At 35.4% G+C, this 18768-nt stretch overlaps 1 long non-coding RNA gene and 1 pseudogene across 1 annotated transcript; one reads left to right on the top strand and one right to left on the bottom strand.

Annotated features, from left to right (window-relative positions):
• The first annotated feature begins 2958 nt into the window (after positions 1–2958).
• Positions 2959–3542, top strand: LOC142554771 (aquaporin PIP1-2-like; annotated as a pseudogene).
• Positions 3543–15079: 11537 nt separating this feature from the next.
• LOC142554100 (uncharacterized) lies at positions 15080–18398 on the bottom strand. The gene is made up of 3 exons (XR_012822089.1): positions 18249–18398; positions 16078–16172; positions 15080–15387 (listed from the first exon to the last, which is right to left on the bottom strand). It is a non-coding gene; the product is annotated as an uncharacterized LOC142554100 (long non-coding RNA).
• Between the last annotated feature and the right edge of the window lie 370 nt (positions 18399–18768).

The raw sequence follows: 18768 nt of genomic DNA, 5'->3' as shown, positions 1-18768 counted from the left end.
ATTGAAGCGCTTCTTTTCTCCTCTTCACCTAAGCTGCTTTGACCCAGAAATTGCTTCCACCCACAAAATCTGGTTTTTGCAACGTTTACGGAAATAGGACAACAATGGATGCTACGACATCTGGTCTTCGCTTGTACGGACTCGGATTTGCTGGGAATTTTCTAGGCTTCGTTACGCAGAGGTAGGGATTTGAGCGACGGATTTGTGGCCAGATTCAGTTACATTCAACAGTGGAAACGATGGTAAATTGTGCAAACAAAGGAGAATGAAGGAAAATAGCCAGTACGAAAATGGCGACTAAGAAAATGATGGAAAAACCAATAAATTCTCGCACAGATGAGAAGAGTGGAAGCGGGAAGGAGAGTAGCCGATTAGAAAGATAACAGGACCAACAACATTTGGGATTCTAATTATTTTTTATAAATTAATAAAGGGTAAAAAGGTAAAAATGCAAAAAACAGGTAGTAAAAAATAATTTGTAATTTAGTCGGGTATTAAAACACAAAAAGAAACTGAAGGGTACTAAATCTTAAATAAAACATGGTCAGATGCATTTTTTTCCAAATTCCCCTTATTCTTTAAAATATTATTAATAATATTAATATTATCATTAATAATAATAAATAATAATAAGTTTTGTCTCGGGAAATTCTCGTACCCGTCCACATCTTGTCTCATTTACATATTTGAAACAGTGACAAGGAAAATGGATGGGGATTTGATCCATGCGGTTTCGGATTCCGGGATTTTCCGAACCCCAATAAACGGATATCAGAACAAGTACAGAGATAGGGATGAAATTCGAAGATGAGGCCCCGTCCCACCCCATCGCCATCCCCTATATTGTCATTTATCCTTGAAATGTTAATATTGGCACTTTTCCGTCTAAAAAATGGACGAGGGCAATTAATTATTAGTGGACCATTTAATTTCACCCCCATTTTTGTTAAATAGTATGAGAACCTGAAATTCCAGCAGTAGCAGTAGCAGCAGGTAGCAAATTTCAGCAGAAGCTAATATTTCAGAAGCTGGTATTTTTCCAGCAGATTGAAATCCAGCAGCAGACAACAGATAAAATCCAGCAGCAGCATCACGAAATCCCAGCAGACAGTTACTAATTCAGACCATAGCTTGTAACTGAAGCATTTAACACGAAATAAAGATTGTTAATGTCAGATTATGACCTTAATTGGGAGGCTAACAGTCAGAATTTCACCTATAAATATCACCCTCAAACCTCTGAATTGGTTTACCAAAAATCTGGAGTTATCACTTGAAATTAGAGCTAAGAGAGTACATTTTCGAAGCTGTAAAATCCAGTAGCAAGGCAAGCAGATTTCCAGACTTCAACCGAAATTCTTTAAGCAAATTACAGTAAGTGGGCTTATGTATAAATATCTTGAAACCCGTTTGATACTTCTGTTTCTAAGTTCAGTTTCTGTATGTTTGATTTCTGATATATGATTTTGAAGCACTGAAACTCCCTATTGAACTAATGGTAGGAGTATATATTCTGAACATTTCTGAATTCTGATTCTGATTCTGATTCTGGCCTCACCCCTTAGAGGAGAGAACATATAGGGGACTGATATCAGTTTAGCCATGAAATTCACTAACGTGCTCAGTGCTTACTAATTCTGATTTCTGTACTGAAACCTGTGATATCTGAATTCTGATTTCTGTTCTGAAAAGATGAGTTTCTGTATATTATTGTATTACTGTTTTTGTTGAAAATGGTTTCGAAAACTGGGAGTTATTCCCGCCCCTGCTTACTGAGTGACAACCATATCACTCACCCACTAAACCCATCTCAGATAAGAACGAGGAAGAAATATTAGAGGAGAAAGAGCAGATCCAGTTCTGGGGCTGGTGAAGAAGATTATTGTTTTCAGTTTATGTTATGTTATGTTAATTCCGTTGTATCTGTTAAGGCAATGATGTGTCTGGTTTTACATTTCCGCTGTAAAACATCAGTATCCGAGTTGTAACAAACAATTGATTTATTTCGTATTATGAATAAAAGACTGATTTCTGAATTCTATACTCTGAGGCTTGTTGTTGTCGAATGTAAATTTGAGAACAATGCCGGTGTCAACCAACCTCCGTCCCGGGACGTGACAAATAGTCATTTTCAAATTTAAATCCATTGTTGGTTACTGGGATCGTCGCATCAATACGTTATTGTTGTAAGTTGGTCCTTTTCACTTTGTAAATAAAAATATGGCTAACTTCATGTTAATTTTACTACTTATATTATAGATTTCTTTGTCCTATATCTGACTTTTAATAAATTAGTATAATTATATTTTATAATTTTGCTCTTTCCTTTCACCAATCATTTTCACATTCAACCAATCGACATTTACTAAAACCCAAAATCGGCAAACCTTGTCTGTACTCATTTTCTGCAATGAAGATCATAAAAAACAATGACTGTGCAAGCGAATGGAAGATGATTGACTTAATGCTTACATTGAGAAAGATGTTTTTTTTTTTATGGAATTGACAATGAAGATATCATGCAACGATTTCAGATCATGACTTCTCGACGAGAATTATCGCAATTTCAGTGTGAATTTTATTGAGATATATATAAGTTTACACTTGAAAGCTACTGAAAAACGGTTGTTATATTTGGAACGATTCTTAGATTCAAAAATCCGATCATTGAATGGAAGTTAATAAATAGATAATATGGTGAAGATTCAAACTCTACAATCCACCATCTACGATCAAATATTATCTATCTTGTGTCTTCTGTGATCAAATCTTTCAGAGCCCAACTGATCAAGAGTTTATTTCCGCATGCGCTTATTATTCATATTCAATAATCGAGGATCATTTGTTCCAAGTGTATCTTGTTCTAAAATACTTGTAACTAACCGTAATAGTCTTACTAATCAGATTGATTGAGTTGTGAGATAGCTAAAGGTATCAGTAGGTCAATGATAAGCCATAATGAAGTGGGTTATTTTAAGTTGTAATCGTCAAAGTCTTCTAATGTCGACTATACAATTGGACATCAAAATGCCAGACCTTGTGATGTTGGTACTCACTGCGATTCTCGATTCTCCTTCTTGTCGTACACCCGGTCTCCAGTGGCTACATAAACCCAATAATCTCATTCTCTGCCGCATTAGTCGGCCTCATATCAATGTCCAGTGCCATAGTCTACATAACTGCACAGTGCCTTGGTGCAACACTAGGTGTCCTGGCCTTGAAGGCCGTGGTTAGTAGCACAATTGAGCAAAATTTTTCACTTGGGGGGGCCCAAATGGCCCGGTCACCATCGGTCTCGGGCTGGGGCCAAGCGTCGAGGTTATAGATATTTTGTAGTTTCATTTTCTTATTCGCCTCGATATGGATGGCCATGATCATAGGTAAGCCAGTGCATTGGGCCATGTCTTGGTTTTCAAGATTGTCGGTGTTGTTTTGGGCCTTCGGTTACCGCCCAAAAGGGCTATACAAGAGCGGGGATGAATCCGGCGAGGTGCCTCGGGCCGGCTATCGTTCGAGGCGGACATCTTTGGGACGGGCATTGATGGCCGTATCATTGGTGGCTGTGATGGATTAAAATAACCAAAAAATTGTTTAAAAAAAACAAATTTTAGGGAAATATAATCAGCGGATGAATTTTTTTTGAATGATAATCGTGGTTACTCACTTGTTCATGAACTAATTCTAAGAGAATTTTTTTAGATTGATGAGAAATTTCAAGTTACATTTAAAGGCGTTGTTCCAATAATATATTTAAGGGTTGATATCTATGAAACAAAGGATCTCACGCAAATCAATTTTTTTTAAAAAAATCTGAAATTTTTTAGTTTAAATATGAGATTTATATAAATTGAATTGAGATATATTTTTTGTTTGTTTGAAATCGAATTGAATCGAGAATTTAAAGCAGCAAGAAAGCTTTAAAGTCAAAGGTAGACTCCCTCTCCAATGAACCCTCCCTGCAAAAATTTACGTAGACAAAAAATTGTATGAGACGGTCTCACAGGTCGTAGTTTGTGAGACAAATATCTTATTTGGATCATTCATGAAAAATTATTACTTTTTATGTTAAGAGTATTACTTTTCATTGTGAATATTATTAGGATTGACCCATCTCACAGATAAAACTTCATGAGACCGTCTCACAAGACACCTACTCATTTATGTATCACTAGCATTTTCTTTATTGCTGCCACCCTCCCTCTTTTAGGCATCGATTTCCCCCCGATTTTGTGTATACTTTAATACCCATAAAAACTCTTATTACATCGTTTCACGAATAAATTTAGATAACCCGATCTTCGATCCGACCCGATTCATTATTATGAAATTATTAAAATCTTATAAAATGTGTGTGCGAATGATTTTTTACTTGTACCTTGTGGGGATCCGGACGCTAATTCATGTCTTAATCATTATTAATGTCAAATATAACAATTAGGAAAAGTGGGACTAATTTTTTTTCTTTTTAAATATAACTGCGGAAACTTAATAGTAATCTATCTGATATACATGTCAATATCAAAGTACAAATCATGTACTAAATGTCTTTATCTCATTTAGGTTCAACGACTATACATCCAGTGCTGAATCATATTCTGATTCTGGGCCCGGATCTCCACGCTAACTATAATCTCTCATCCTCTTCCTGATCCTGATCCTATCCCACCTATTGTCATGCACACATACAAACAAGACAACAGCCGGATAACTCCGGTGAAAATTACATTCCCAGTATAAATCATGTATACATGCAATCATATAACAGATATAAAAGCATGAAATAGATATTCATAACATGTATCGCAATCAGAACATGAATATATATCAAACTGAAAATCATACTCTGAACATGTACCACAATCAGGAACATGAATCGGTATCAAACATTGAATCACACTCTGTGACTCTTAGACTCAGACTCGACTCATTCCTAATCTAGGGATCCCGATCTGAATAAGAACATACACCCACCTACACTCTCGATCGGGGTGGTGACACGTTCTTATTCACGGACTTTGGCTCTTTCCATATCGAACATCAGTAATAGAAGAAACTTCAATTCTATCCACTTCGATATAACCAAACGTCCGGTGTCTTGGCGAATCAGCCACAGACTAGGCACATCAGCCCTGACATATCGGCCAAACCTCTATGACAATGTGCAATGGCCCAGTGACGATTCCATCACTATCGGGTACCTCTGTCACGAGATCAATTATCTACGACTAGGTGTATCAGCCCATGACTCAATGCATAAATCAATATACCAAAAATAACAATCACATCAATTGCAAATAATCAATGCAATAAGATGAAGTATGTGATTTTGGGAAAACTCAAGTCGAATCGAACTCGAGTTGTGCAATCCCGCATCAACATCAATTTATACATTTCTCTTCTAGGATCTGACGAAGTCGAAGTTTCGAAGTCAAATCTGTCCATATCAAATCTGAAATGAACAATATCGAATACACTGTATCAATGTATAACTCAATTCAAAACATGTTCTGATCAATACTCAAATCAAACATAATCTGATCCATATCAACGATATTATGATACAATCTTAATCAATACTGAATCTGATCACAATCAATCTACTGATGTTTCGACGGCATAACAATACAGTCTTGATAGCCCCGTCAATCTCAACATCACAGATATAATACCACAAATCATAATCGATATCAATACGAATCATAATCTTAAATAATAACAAGTCATAACATCAAATCTGCACAATCTCAATCATATCACTTCCGAAAATCATAACAATTACATAAACAGTTCGTTCTTCGATCCAACTTCAATTATATACCGATCAGTATACCCAGAACACAATATATCGGTCAAATCACAATTTCCCCAATATTAAAATTTCAAATGATACCAGAATTCAATAAAACTTACGTCCTGTTGTAGCTGTCGTCGCTAGGAACTCGGTACTGTACTCGGATTCAAATTCAGACGGTCGGATTTCTCACAAGTCGAATTAAACTCTTCGAAGGAATTTGGAAATTCCCTGGCCCTCCGTTTCTTTTCCTCTGGTTTCTTAGCTTAAGGAAGGAAAGTATATATATATATATATATATATATATATATATATATATATATATATATATACACACACACACACACGTTGCATGTAGGGGCAAGTGGCTTGTTTTCGTTTTGCATGCCGCGCGCATATGCGCGCCCAAGGCCTGCGCATATGCGCCGGAAGTTTTGTCCAGCACTTCTTCTCTCGACAGCTCGCGCATATGCGCGCACCATCACCTCACATATGCGCGAGACCTACTGTCTCGATGCACAACACCTCGCGCAGATGCGCGCCTCCACGCCGCGCATGTGCGCCGAACTCTCCGGACTCGATAATCACCAATGCCTCTCCTCGCGCATATGCACCGCCTTCTTTCTTCGCGCACATGCGCCAACTTCTCTGGAATTCTCACTTGTGCTACTTGTCACCTCGCGCATATGCGCGCTCATCTTCGCGCATATGCGCCAAGTATTATGTCTCGCATTTTGGCCCTTCGCACAGCTCGCGCATATGCGCGCTTACTCTTCGTGCATATGCGCGAGACCTTCTGGTCACGCACCACCATTACTCAAACTCCAATTTCGGACTGCCCCATCTATAATCACATCAACTATCACCAAATCGTTTCAGATTACGGTAATCAAAATCTCGGGCCTTACATACCTAATCACTATTAACTAAAGTTACAATATTTTTTCTTCTTCTAGCATTTGCAAGAAATAAACTTTTTTCTGAAAATAATTATCAATATATGATGCTTTTTTAGTTATATGTATTTAATGTTTTTAAAAAATGTTAATTTATTAAAATATGTGTATTATGCGTGAATCTCTTATACACTTGTAGAATCTTCTTTTCATAATTTAATCATTTGAGTTCGTCCAAACGAATTGATTGGGGCTTGGTCCTTAATAATTTGGAGCACTTTGCAAAGGTCATTAAACTAAATCGTTTGATTTTACTGGAGCTTTAGCCGTGCACCCGGACGTACGTATCCCCGAGGTATCAAGACGTAATATTATTTCTTAAACTTTTGTAAATAATTAAAGAGTAGGTCTCTTGTGAGACGGTCTCATGAATCTTTAACTGTGAGACGCGTCAATCTTACCGATATTCACAATAAAAAGTAATACTCTTAGCATAAAAAGTAATATTTTTTCATGGATGACCCAAATAAGAAATCCGTCTCACAAAATACGACCTATAAGAACGTCTCACAAAAGTTTTTGTCATAATTAAAACTAACCCAGAGACAACATTCGGTAACTAATTTGACCAGGGTCATGTTAGATAGTAATAAGGGTGCACATTCAATTAAAATTGAACCGAGCTTTTTAAAAATCGAATTAATCGAACTGTAGTTTGACAATTTGAACAGACCGAATTTTACAACGAAAAACAGACAAACCAAACAAAAAATTGGTTATTTCGACCGATAACCGAATTAAACTTTTAGATTTTTTTAAAAAAATAAGTTTTAATTAAAAATTTGAGTTGAACAAATTTAAATTTTTTTAATTAAAACTATATATTAATAAGTCTAGTTCGATCGCCTAATAAAATTTTATTAGAAATATTTATATTATATTATATTAAACTTTATCAAAAAATATAATAATATTATTTTTTTAAAATTAAAAATCCATTTTGTTAGGTTATTTGAAGTTTTATGTTAAAAAACGAAAGTTAACCGAACTAAATGATGTTTTTAAAAACTAAAACCGAACTTCCAGATAAACCGAATCGATTTTTCAAACTAATTCAGTTCGGTCGTTTATTTTGGTTGAAACCGTATTTTGCTCACCCCTAGATTGAATTGATGTCTGCTTTTTAATTGCCGATTAATGATCTTTTGGTTTAAAAATAATTTAATAGCTAGTGTTTCTTTTCTTCGTTTCCGGAGTTCCCTAACTATAAAATTCAACGATCCCAAAAATTTTCAGAAAAGATTTATTTTTCAAAGCTCATAATTATTCAATTGTCATGTTATTCTAATTAGAAAAATCACAATCCAAACTCGATAACAATTGCAAGATCAACAATTATCAAATATTTCAACTAATTAATTATTTTTACAAAAAATTGTAACATTATATGTTTAGGTTAAAAGTCTGAACTCTAAAATTCATACACATAACCCACAAGTCAATATTATCGCAATTCAAATAATCGCAAATAAATATTTGAAATAATTTTACGGTTGTCCATTTTAATTTAAAGTCGCATAATTTCATAATCTACAACAATAAACCAATCAATATAAAAAATGAAGTGTGATTCATTAGAGTTATTTTATTTTTTATTTTTTAACATGAGACTGAACAAAAAAATAATAATAATAACTATTAATTTTTTTTTTTTAAAAATGAGACCGGAGCCACCCTATCTCAAGGTTGGCTCCGCCCTGATTTTGACATCCAGATGTCTCTTTCTAGCTTTGGCAAATCAGATTTCGCTCGACGAGATTCTTTCTGGTCAAAACAACATTTTGACTTAATTGATTGTTTGATGTGACTTTATTATTAGACAAAAACTTGCGTGAATCTCACGAATCGTATTTTGTGAGACAGATCTTTATTTGGGTCATCCATGAAAAAATATTACTTTTTATGCTAAAAATATTACTTTTTATTGTGAATATCGGTGGAGTTGACCCGTCTCACAGATAAAGATTCGTGAGACCGTCTCACAAGACCTACTCTCATTAGTAATGCTTTGAATGACCATATTTAACATAAATAATTTTTTTAGTTATTATAAAATCAAGATTTTCGTACTCGAGTATTATCATTGAAGTTTTTATTTATGTTTTTTGTCACAAACACTTTGATCAGTTGGGCTAACACAAAATTTGAAAAATAAATTTTAATACATAAAGTATACGTATTTACAACAATGCAAGACCCAGCGGACTAATCTAGAATTCTTACGTTACTTTTCCTTCAAAGTACGTTGCCTGCTGTACTTTCAAAGGAGTGAATGCATGCAACCTACGTACCTTGTCGAAATTTGAACAAAATCATGATCGAATATTCTATTCCTTAAAAAGAAAGCGTACATAAATCAACGACTTGCGGGTGAAATGGGAAAAATCTATTTGGAGATGATAATAAATTAGGCTACAAATCCTAAGCACCATAGCATAGGATGCAATATCTCTCGACAGATTGATCGAGAAAGAAGAAAATGGTGCTTGGATTTCGGATTTTTGATTGTTAAAGTGCACGTAAATTGTGCAACCTGAATAAATCGATCAAAGATGATGAAGAACAATAACGATATGAGCAGCTCTTTAGCTCTGAAAATGAGAGAGTTTTTTTATTGAAGAATAATTGGATTCTCTTATTCACAGTGTGTCTATTTATATATGTACAAGAAGTGAGTGTAGTCAACTAACTAACTAAAGGACCAACAATATGAAAACACATGACAGTGTGTAACATCCCCCCTCAAGCTTGGAGTATATTGAGCAAACCAAGCTTGGATATCGAAAGTGATGTTGATCAGAGCCTAACGCCTTAGTAAAAACATCTGCTGGTTGACAGTGGGTAGAAACGTGAGAAGTAGTAATGACATGATCTCGAATTTTTTCCCAAATAAAGTGGCAATCAATCTCGATGTGTTTGGTTCGTTTATGATACAAGGGATTAGCTGCTATGTGAAGAGCAGCCTGATTGTCACAGTGAAGCATTGTAGGACTGTTAAAAGAGAGACCCATGTCGGTGAGGAGGCCACGCAACCATACAATTTCACATGCACTGAAGGCCATTGATCGATATTCTGCTTCCGCCGAAGAACGAGAAATTGTACTTTGTTTCTTGGACTTCCATGAGATCGAGGATGTACCAAGCGTAATAAGATAACCAGAAACAGACTTACGACTCATGGGACAAGATGCCCAGTCCGAATCACAATAAGCATATAGGCTAAAATAACAAGAAGCTGATAAGAGAATATCAGTTCAAGGAGACTCTTTCAGATAGCCAATGATTCTTTCAGCGGCACGCATGTGAGATGACTTCGGGGCCTGCATGAATTGGCTTAAATGCTGTACAGCGAAACAGATATCAGGGCGGGTAATAGTGAGATAAATGAGGCGCCCAATAAGCCGTTGAAAGACAGTAGGATCATGGAGAAGAGGATCAGTGGCAGAGGAAGGCTGCACTGTGACGAAACTTGCATCAAACTCAGAAGATGTTAACTTGAGGTGTTGTTCCATAGGAGTAGGAAAAGGCTTGCAACCAGCCATGCTAATATCGGAGATCAATTCCAAGGCATATTTACGTTGATTCAAACAGATACCTTGAGTAGAACGAGCAACTTCGAGTCCCAAAAAATACTTGAGTGGGCCAAGATCTTTGATAGCAAACTTAGAATGGAGATGAGACTTTAATTTGACAATAGACTCATGATCATTGCCAGAAATAACAATGTCATCCACATAAACCAAAAGAATGGTAATAGAGGAAGCTCGTTGCTTGATAAACAGGGAATGATCATGTACCGATTGAGTAAAGCCATGTCCAATCATCACAGAACATAACTTCGAATTCCACCGCCGAGAAGCTTGCTTTAGTCCATATAAGGAATTCAATAATTTGCAAGCAAAGTTCTTTTGATGTCGTTCAACACCCGGAGGAATGGACATATATATATCCTCGGTGAGATCACCTTACAAAAAGGCATTAGTGATATCCATTTGATACAAAGGCCATCTCTTGGCAGCAGCAATCGACAAAAGACATCTTACTGTGACAATTTTGGCAACAAGGAAAAAAGTGTTGTGATAGTCTATTCCATATTGTTGAGTATAGCCCTTCGTCACAAGCCGTGCTTTGAATTTGTTAACACTAACATCCGCATTGTACTTGATTTTATAAAGCCAACGACAACCAATAGGTTTTTTGTCCGGAGGAAGTGGCACAATGGCCCAAATTTTGTTGGCCTCAAGGGCTTCAATCTCAGCAGCCATAGCCTTTTGCCATCTTGGATCAGAAGAAGCCTCTTGAAAAGAGGTTGGTTCGGACAATTGAGAGATAGAGGCAAGATATGATTTATGAGTTAGAGAAATACTAGTGTATCCAAGGTAGTTGGATAAGTCATAAGGTGTGCTGGAGGAAGATGAGTGAGATACATTGGAACAAACAAAATCTTTGGTCCAAATGGGTGGTTTAGAGTGCCTGGACGAACGCCGAGGTTCTGTAAGAGGAGATGGATGGGGTAGTGAGCTAGGGAATAGGATGGGCACTGAAGGAGATTGGACATCATCATCAGAGTGCATGTAGGTAGAGGACATAAATGGAGTAGCAGGGGCAGTGATGTTTGCAAAGGGAAATATATTTTCATGAAACACTACATCTCGTGATACAAAAAAACGATGAGTGGTAGGATCAAAAAGCTTGAAGCTTTTTTGATGGGGAGGGCAACCCATGAAAATATATTGTTTGGCACGAACGTCAAATTTGTGAGTGGTGCGAAGATTTTTGGCAAAACAAAGACAACCAAACACCTTAATATGATCAAAGGAAGGGATTTTGTTGAATAGAGCTTCAAAAGGAGTTTTATTTTCAAGGAGTGGAGTTGGGGTGCGGTTGATTAAGTATGCTGCATGTAAGACACATTTACCCCAATAAACATCAGGTATGGATCCTTGAAATTTGAGAGCACGGGGGCATCAGATGGATGCAACAACAGAGGATCATTAAAGCTAAAATTTGAGATCTGAGCTGCCATACTCACACGAACACGGATCCAATCGTTCTACGCAGATAAATTTCCAACTACATGAAAACCGATCGATTGAAGAATTAATTGCTCTGATACCATGTGAAAGTGCACGTAAATTGTGCAACCTGAATAAATCGATCAAAGATGATGAAGAACAATAACGAGATGAGCAGCTCTTTAGCTCTGAAAATGAGAGTTTTTTTTATTGAAGAATAATTGGATTCTCTTATTCACATTGTGTCTATTTATATATGTACAAGAAGTGAGTGTAGTCAACTAACTAACTAAAGGACTAACAATATGAAAACACATGACATTGTGTAACATTGATGTCAAGGACTCTATCTTTCGCGGCATCTCCGCCAACCGGCACATGAACCGGCGCCGCTCTTCAAAAAATCGCTGCCAACTACCCTATACGTATATGGTTCTTTTCGTTTGAGCTAGAGAGATGTTGGATTTATTTTCAACTCACTTGCTTAAAAAGTAGGCAAGAAAGACAATGACTTGGGTGCTGTGCTTCGTATCTTTAAGATTTATTTCAGCTAATTTTCTTTCTTCAGGATTTTGAAGACTTCCTGATGCAATTCTTATTTAGAATAGGCTACATTTTACACTGATGATTTTAACGTTCAGTTGGATTCTGGCTATTTTTATCACTGAAAGAATTCACCATCAACGCGATGTTTAAATATATCCATTTCGGTTAAGTTTTATTGCATGCTTTACGATGTTTTGAAAGCTTGGTTACCTAGTTTTAAAGGACCTGAAGCTGGTAGGGGAGTCAAAGTTATCTTCTTTTGTAACATATTATACCCATCCCACTTTCCCCTTCTCTCCAAACCCATCTGGTGGTTACATGTAGATTTATTCCTCCAAATCGCCATGAAGAAATGCGGTTACTAACAATGGCGGAGGTAGGCTTGAGGTCCCCTGGGCTGTAGCCCGGGTGGGCCCAAAAAAAATAATTTAGTTTTATGTATTAATTTTGCCCTGATTCTTAATTAGCCCAATGGCCAAATTATCACTATAATTAATTTGCTTTCAACCCGTGGGCTTCAAAAAAAGAGATTTTATCATAACCATCATTTCCCCCTCCGCTCTTCCTCTTGCTAAGTACGCCTCCTTGCGGATGATTTTTTTAGTTGTTCAGCTTTTAGTACTCTTAAATTTTAACACCAGATTTTTTATGTTTCTCAACTATTTTTCGATTGATTTCCGTTAATATGTTTCAATTTTTATTAACGCAGGTTTGGATTTTCCGCCTTTGAATAATTTGTTTAGGAGAGGAAAAGGTGCTTTTCCGAGAGAAGTTTCGGGAAAGCATTTTTTGGTGATTAAGGCTGCATCGGGAATTCGAAACCTGAGAATTAAAAGGTAATGTTGTTGTGCATTGACGAAGTAATTCTGAAAATAGTTTTTTTCATATGTTTTAATGTTCGTTGTTCCACTCGCGGGAAAATATTTTGTTGAACCAATTATGTCGCTTCATTTTCACCTCAAAGGAATTTAAGAACTTCATGGGTTCCTAAACTGCCTTTGTTCATATGCAGGGGCGGAGGTATATTAGGGGCTGGGTTGGGCTCCAGCCCCACCTAATTTAAAAAAAAATAAAATTTAAATATGGTTTATTTTAAATTTTTATTGATTAGCTCCAAAATCCAATCTATTTTTTTTCTTTTTTCACTTGTCTCGTACCTCATCTCTATTATTTTCTCTCAAACAATCACAATTTTCATTATTTCAAATGGTCGTAACTTCATCATCGATCGCAATTTTTCAAAATCAATTGTAGATTCGGAAAATCCACGGCATAAGCTTTCTTTTAATACCAAAATTTCGAAGTTTCTTTGTCGTCTTGAAATAAGCCGTCGCCAATCGATCGCCGTTTTCACCGAAAATCATGAGAAAATCTTACTGTTAGACTTTATACGGTTCGTTCTTGTTGTTCTTAGTTATATTTCGAATTTTAAAGGTAATTTCAGATTTTAGTGTTTCGAAATTTGGGTATTTTGGTTTTTTGAATTCCGATAATTGATATATTAAATTGTTGATTGTAAGTACTATATTTGAGCCGATTGATGGTATTTATAATTTTTTGGAATTTATTTGAGCATTATTTTGAATTTTCAGATTTTATATTGGAGATTGTCGATTTTTAATGTTGATTATTTATTATTTGGATGTTTAGATGCTATAGAAAAAATCAATGCGAATTTATGGAATTTTGTAGGAATTTTTGAAAAATTCAGAATTATGTAAATAGGATTTTCGAACTTATAAGCTGTAAAAATTTTATATTTAAATATATTATGCCTTAAGATTGTCAAATGTTAACTTCGCAATTGTTTTGGAATAATTATAATTGTTCAAGGTTTATTGGATTAACAACGGAACGAGCATTTTCAGCAATGAAACTTGTTAAAATAGCTCTTCGTAACAAAATGGAAGCAGAGTTTTTCGGAAATTCTATGGTAATCTACATCAAACGAGATTTGGTCGAAAAAATTGATAACGATTTAATAATTAATGAGATTTATTCTAAAAAGAATCGAAGAGCACAACTTCAATAGTATTTTAGCTCTATGTTTTTGAAGGTATTAAATATTAAATACTCTTGTTCTATGTTTTTATGAAGTCGATGTTTACATTTTTTTATTTTAATTTTTTTTATTTAATTATTTATTTTATTAAATACCATATGGGACGGAGCCAGCTCCAGGTAATTTTGAATCCTGGCTCCGCCCCTTGTTCATATGCTTTCTCGCAGATTTGTTTTTCCTTTGCTGCCTTTGTTTAATTGTTTTAATGTGTTCTTTTAGATTTTCCTCTGTAAGACGATGTGTGCGTTAAACATGCTTCTGTTGTGTTCTATATGTATTTGCTTTATTGATATGTTTGCTTTGTTGATCTTAAATTTTCATATATTTCAAAGTTGAACATTTCAGAAGCATAAAGTTGAACATTAGCACTGTTTGTGCATAAAGTTGAACATTTCAGAAGCATAATTTATAATATATAGTATTTTGTAATTAGTCCACTCCAAGATTATCCTTAATTTGGCTGAGCTTTTTTTTCTTTTATTTTCTATTTATAATATAATTTGATGAATGAATCACATGCTTCTATTTGTTATTAACTTAAAAGAGTTGAAATCTTCATGTGATTATTTTTTATTTTCTTTTTATAATATAATCTACTGGTGAAATCATTGATTGTGCTCTCCCTTATGTGTATTGATTGCAGCTTCAATACCAAATTAATTTATTAAATTCAATACCAAATTTTATAATACGTTTAGTTTTCAGCCAATAAAATATAAAGTTTCATTATATATCAGTTTGTTTTGGTCTCTATTTTGCACACACAATTTTGGCTCTAATCTCAATTTAATATTTTTGTTTATATTAGGTTATTTTAATGTCAATTCAAGAAAGAATGAAGGGAAACAATATTATGTCATTCTTCAAGCCAATAGTTGATAATCTTTCATCACCCGAGAGGACCGAGACTCATGCATCCACTCTGAGCTCGAACCCCTTCTAAATCTCAAAGAGTTGAATTTGATAAAACTTCCCTTGAACGAGATCCTAGATTGCGTATATCGATGTGGCGACATCCTGTTAATCATCGTGATGAAATTAGACGAACTTATATCAAAATGAGACCATATCAACCTAAATTGTCGGAATACTCACGGTCTGAATCAGCGAAGCAGCATCGTAAATTTCAATATACATGGTTTAAAAAGTTTTCATGGCTAGAGTACCCTCCTTTGAAGGATTCAGTATTTTGTTTTACGTGCTATCTTTTTGAATTAAGTGAAGCACAACAATCTACATTTACAATTGAAGGGTTTAGAAGTTGGAAACGCGTTAATGATGGAGCCAAGTGTGCATTTTTGTCTCACATGGGAAGTTCTAACTCGACACACAATAAATCTTCAAAATCTGTTATTGATTTGATGAATGTAACTAGTCATATAGATAAAGTTATGAATCGAGAATGTAACGTCTCGCTCATTTTAAAAAGTGCGAAAATATTTTTTTTTAAAAGCTCGCATTTTCAAAATATCATTTAAACGTTTCGCATGCATGCGCTGCACAGAAAAATATAACATTTAAAAATGATCTTAAATATTTGTCAGTAAAAAGAGCGCATTTTAAAATAACTAAACACGTCTAAAATCATGCGTGAACATAAACGTATAAAAATCTTAAAAATCATTAACGTATGAAAATATTCATCTCTTCTCAATCTCATAAATCGTAATGCGGAACACATGTGGTCCTCGGGTCGTGTCACCTTACCAGGTCTGCCCACTTAGAGTTCGGCACCTCCAGTCTCCTCATCATTAAGCTCACCTGCATCACACACGCCTAGTGAGTCTAAAGACTCAACACACCTGTACCAGGAATAACAAGTACATATACATAGCACACATCAGTGAAAAATATCATACTCAACATATCTTTCATGAATTTAATAGCATAACGTAAACGTGTCGTGTAAAATCGTATCGTTTCAAAGCATGTCATCTCATGTCATCATATACGTATACGTGTCGTGTAAAATCGTATCGTGTCAAAGCATGTCATCTCATGTCATCATATACATATACGTGTCGTGTAAAATCATATCGTATTAAAGCATGTCATCTCATGTCATCATATACATATACATTTTTTTTTAATTAAATTCAGTTCATTAGTTGTGACTTTCGTATCAGCTCTATCGATGGATCCATCTACGTATAACCACAGTACTGGGCGGCGGGGACACCAGCGACACTCTCACCCGTCAACTGGGTCTTGGCCTATCATATCATCATATTATGTCAATGGAAATACGATCGTTGGGCTCCCTCTGGGGCCTTCTCCCGTAAACGGGCTCCCTCTGGGGCCTTTTCCCTCACGATATCTCCAATCATATCATCGTATACATATACATCGTCAGTCACAACCAACTTTCATCATTCAAAAACATCATCATATTCACCACTTAATAAAAATATACATATACGTAATTTTTCTTTTAAATCAAGCATGCAACGTATATTTTCATAAAATCTTAAAAATCGTGAATCATGATGCGTGAACATTTAAAATATCATGAATTTGTGCTTAGGGCGCTGTCTTGACCAAAATCTCACCCCGGGTGCAAAATGACCATTTTGCCCTCGAACCCAAAAATTATTGTTTAACCCCTGGACCTCTAATTTCACGTTTTTGAAATTTTCTTAATTCCATTGACTCTAACATATCCCAAATAATTATTTAAGCCTACATGAATTTTTTCATATTTTTATTTGGCTTAAATCGATGACTTTTAAATTAATCTTTAATTATAACATATTACTGCGTTTTAATCTCGAATTAAACCAAATCTTAGCATAAAAATCTCAAATTAAAAAAAACTTAGACTTCCAATAATTATTTGAGCTTAAATATAATTCTCCATAATTTTATTAAGCTTAAATCTAGGAGTTTCAATTATTTTTTTAATTAATACTTCGTATGGCGATTAAATCCCGGATAAATCCAAAACTCATCATTTTGATCCGAAACTTACCAAACTCCTAAAAATATCCCAAAACATATTTAAAAGCATCCCTAGACGTAAAATCGAGTTTATTTCATAACTTAACCGAATTGTTTTAAAACTTAGACCGGGGTTCCGGTTTTAACCCGAATCGAACCGAAACTTAACCAAAATTTTCCCAACTTTTTACCATATCTTACAAACACTTAAAAGTCCTAAAACCCAACAATTCCAGCCCCTAAACTCACAAGACCAACCTCTTACAGCTGCTGGAAAGTTGCTGGAAAATTGCAACTTCCTTACCCCAAACCCGAAATGACACCAAGCAATGTTTATACCGATTCTAGCCAAAAGCGGACATGTCCAGCACCTAACCAGCTATTTTGGAACCAAGACCAAACTCAAGAGGCACCACTTGAACCATCTTAGAAGACCCTACTGCCCCCAAGCAACTAACCACACCATTACACCCGAAACCCCTCAAAAAACCAACCGATCCACCCCCAACCTATCCCTTCGATCGACTACTGAACCAAGGACAGCAGCTCATGGCTCCCTCCTAGACCTGTCACGGACCCAAGTGGTTCAGTTTCTTAGCCAGGATCGAACCATGCATAGCTGCGCTACAAATCTCTCGATCCATTCGACATATACACGCAAATGCCAAACCAACGGCCCCTCTGCCTAACCAAGCCTCGATGCAACCTTCAGCCTCCTTACCTCATACCACTCGACACCTACAGACCCTTATCAACCAAAATAGCAGGCCCCTTACACAGATCACCAAAAGCGTGAGAGTTGAAATAAAAAGGATGCATGTTGTACTCCAAAACCGAAAAAACTTCAAGCTATGCTTTGGATCGAGAGATCCTTAGACAAATGCACACATAACATCATAAATATGACGTGTAAGATGCAGAAATAATATTACGAGACGTGCCTTGATGATAATATACTCGAAAACTAAAAGAACCGCGTGAAGGGAAGGCACCGGAGGAATTTTCTTTGAAAGATCTAGCTTGGCCGAAGCTTCCATGGAGTTTTCTGCTGGAAGACCTAGAGAATTCTGAATGGGAGGGGTGAGTGTCGGTTGTGGGAGTGATGATGGTAGATATAATGGGTCCTTATGTATTAATTAACTATTTAATTAATATATAATGGGTCCTAAATTGCTAATTAAGAGTTTAAAAAGAATTTTAAGTTCAATAAGCTTAAAAAGTAGGTCCATTGAATCCAAACATACTACCGAAAAATATTTCGTGTTGGAAATATTTTGAAAATATTAGCCGAATCATCAAAAAGTCTCCCGATTTGATAAAATTTATGTACCGGTTAAAATAAAATCATGCGAGTCAAAATACCCAATAAAATCTCATTTCTTGAAAAAAATACCTTTAAAACACCTTATATTAATTAATAAAAATTAATCATGTAATAAAATAATTTTTTCTGAAAATTCT

Source organism: Primulina tabacum, chromosome 8 (assembly GCF_025594145.1).
Source record: "Primulina tabacum isolate GXHZ01 chromosome 8, ASM2559414v2, whole genome shotgun sequence".
NCBI lineage: Eukaryota > Viridiplantae > Streptophyta > Magnoliopsida > Lamiales > Gesneriaceae > Primulina > Primulina tabacum.
The sequence above is the reverse complement of the archived record's forward strand: the minus strand, read 5'-3'. Positions and strand labels throughout refer to the sequence as shown.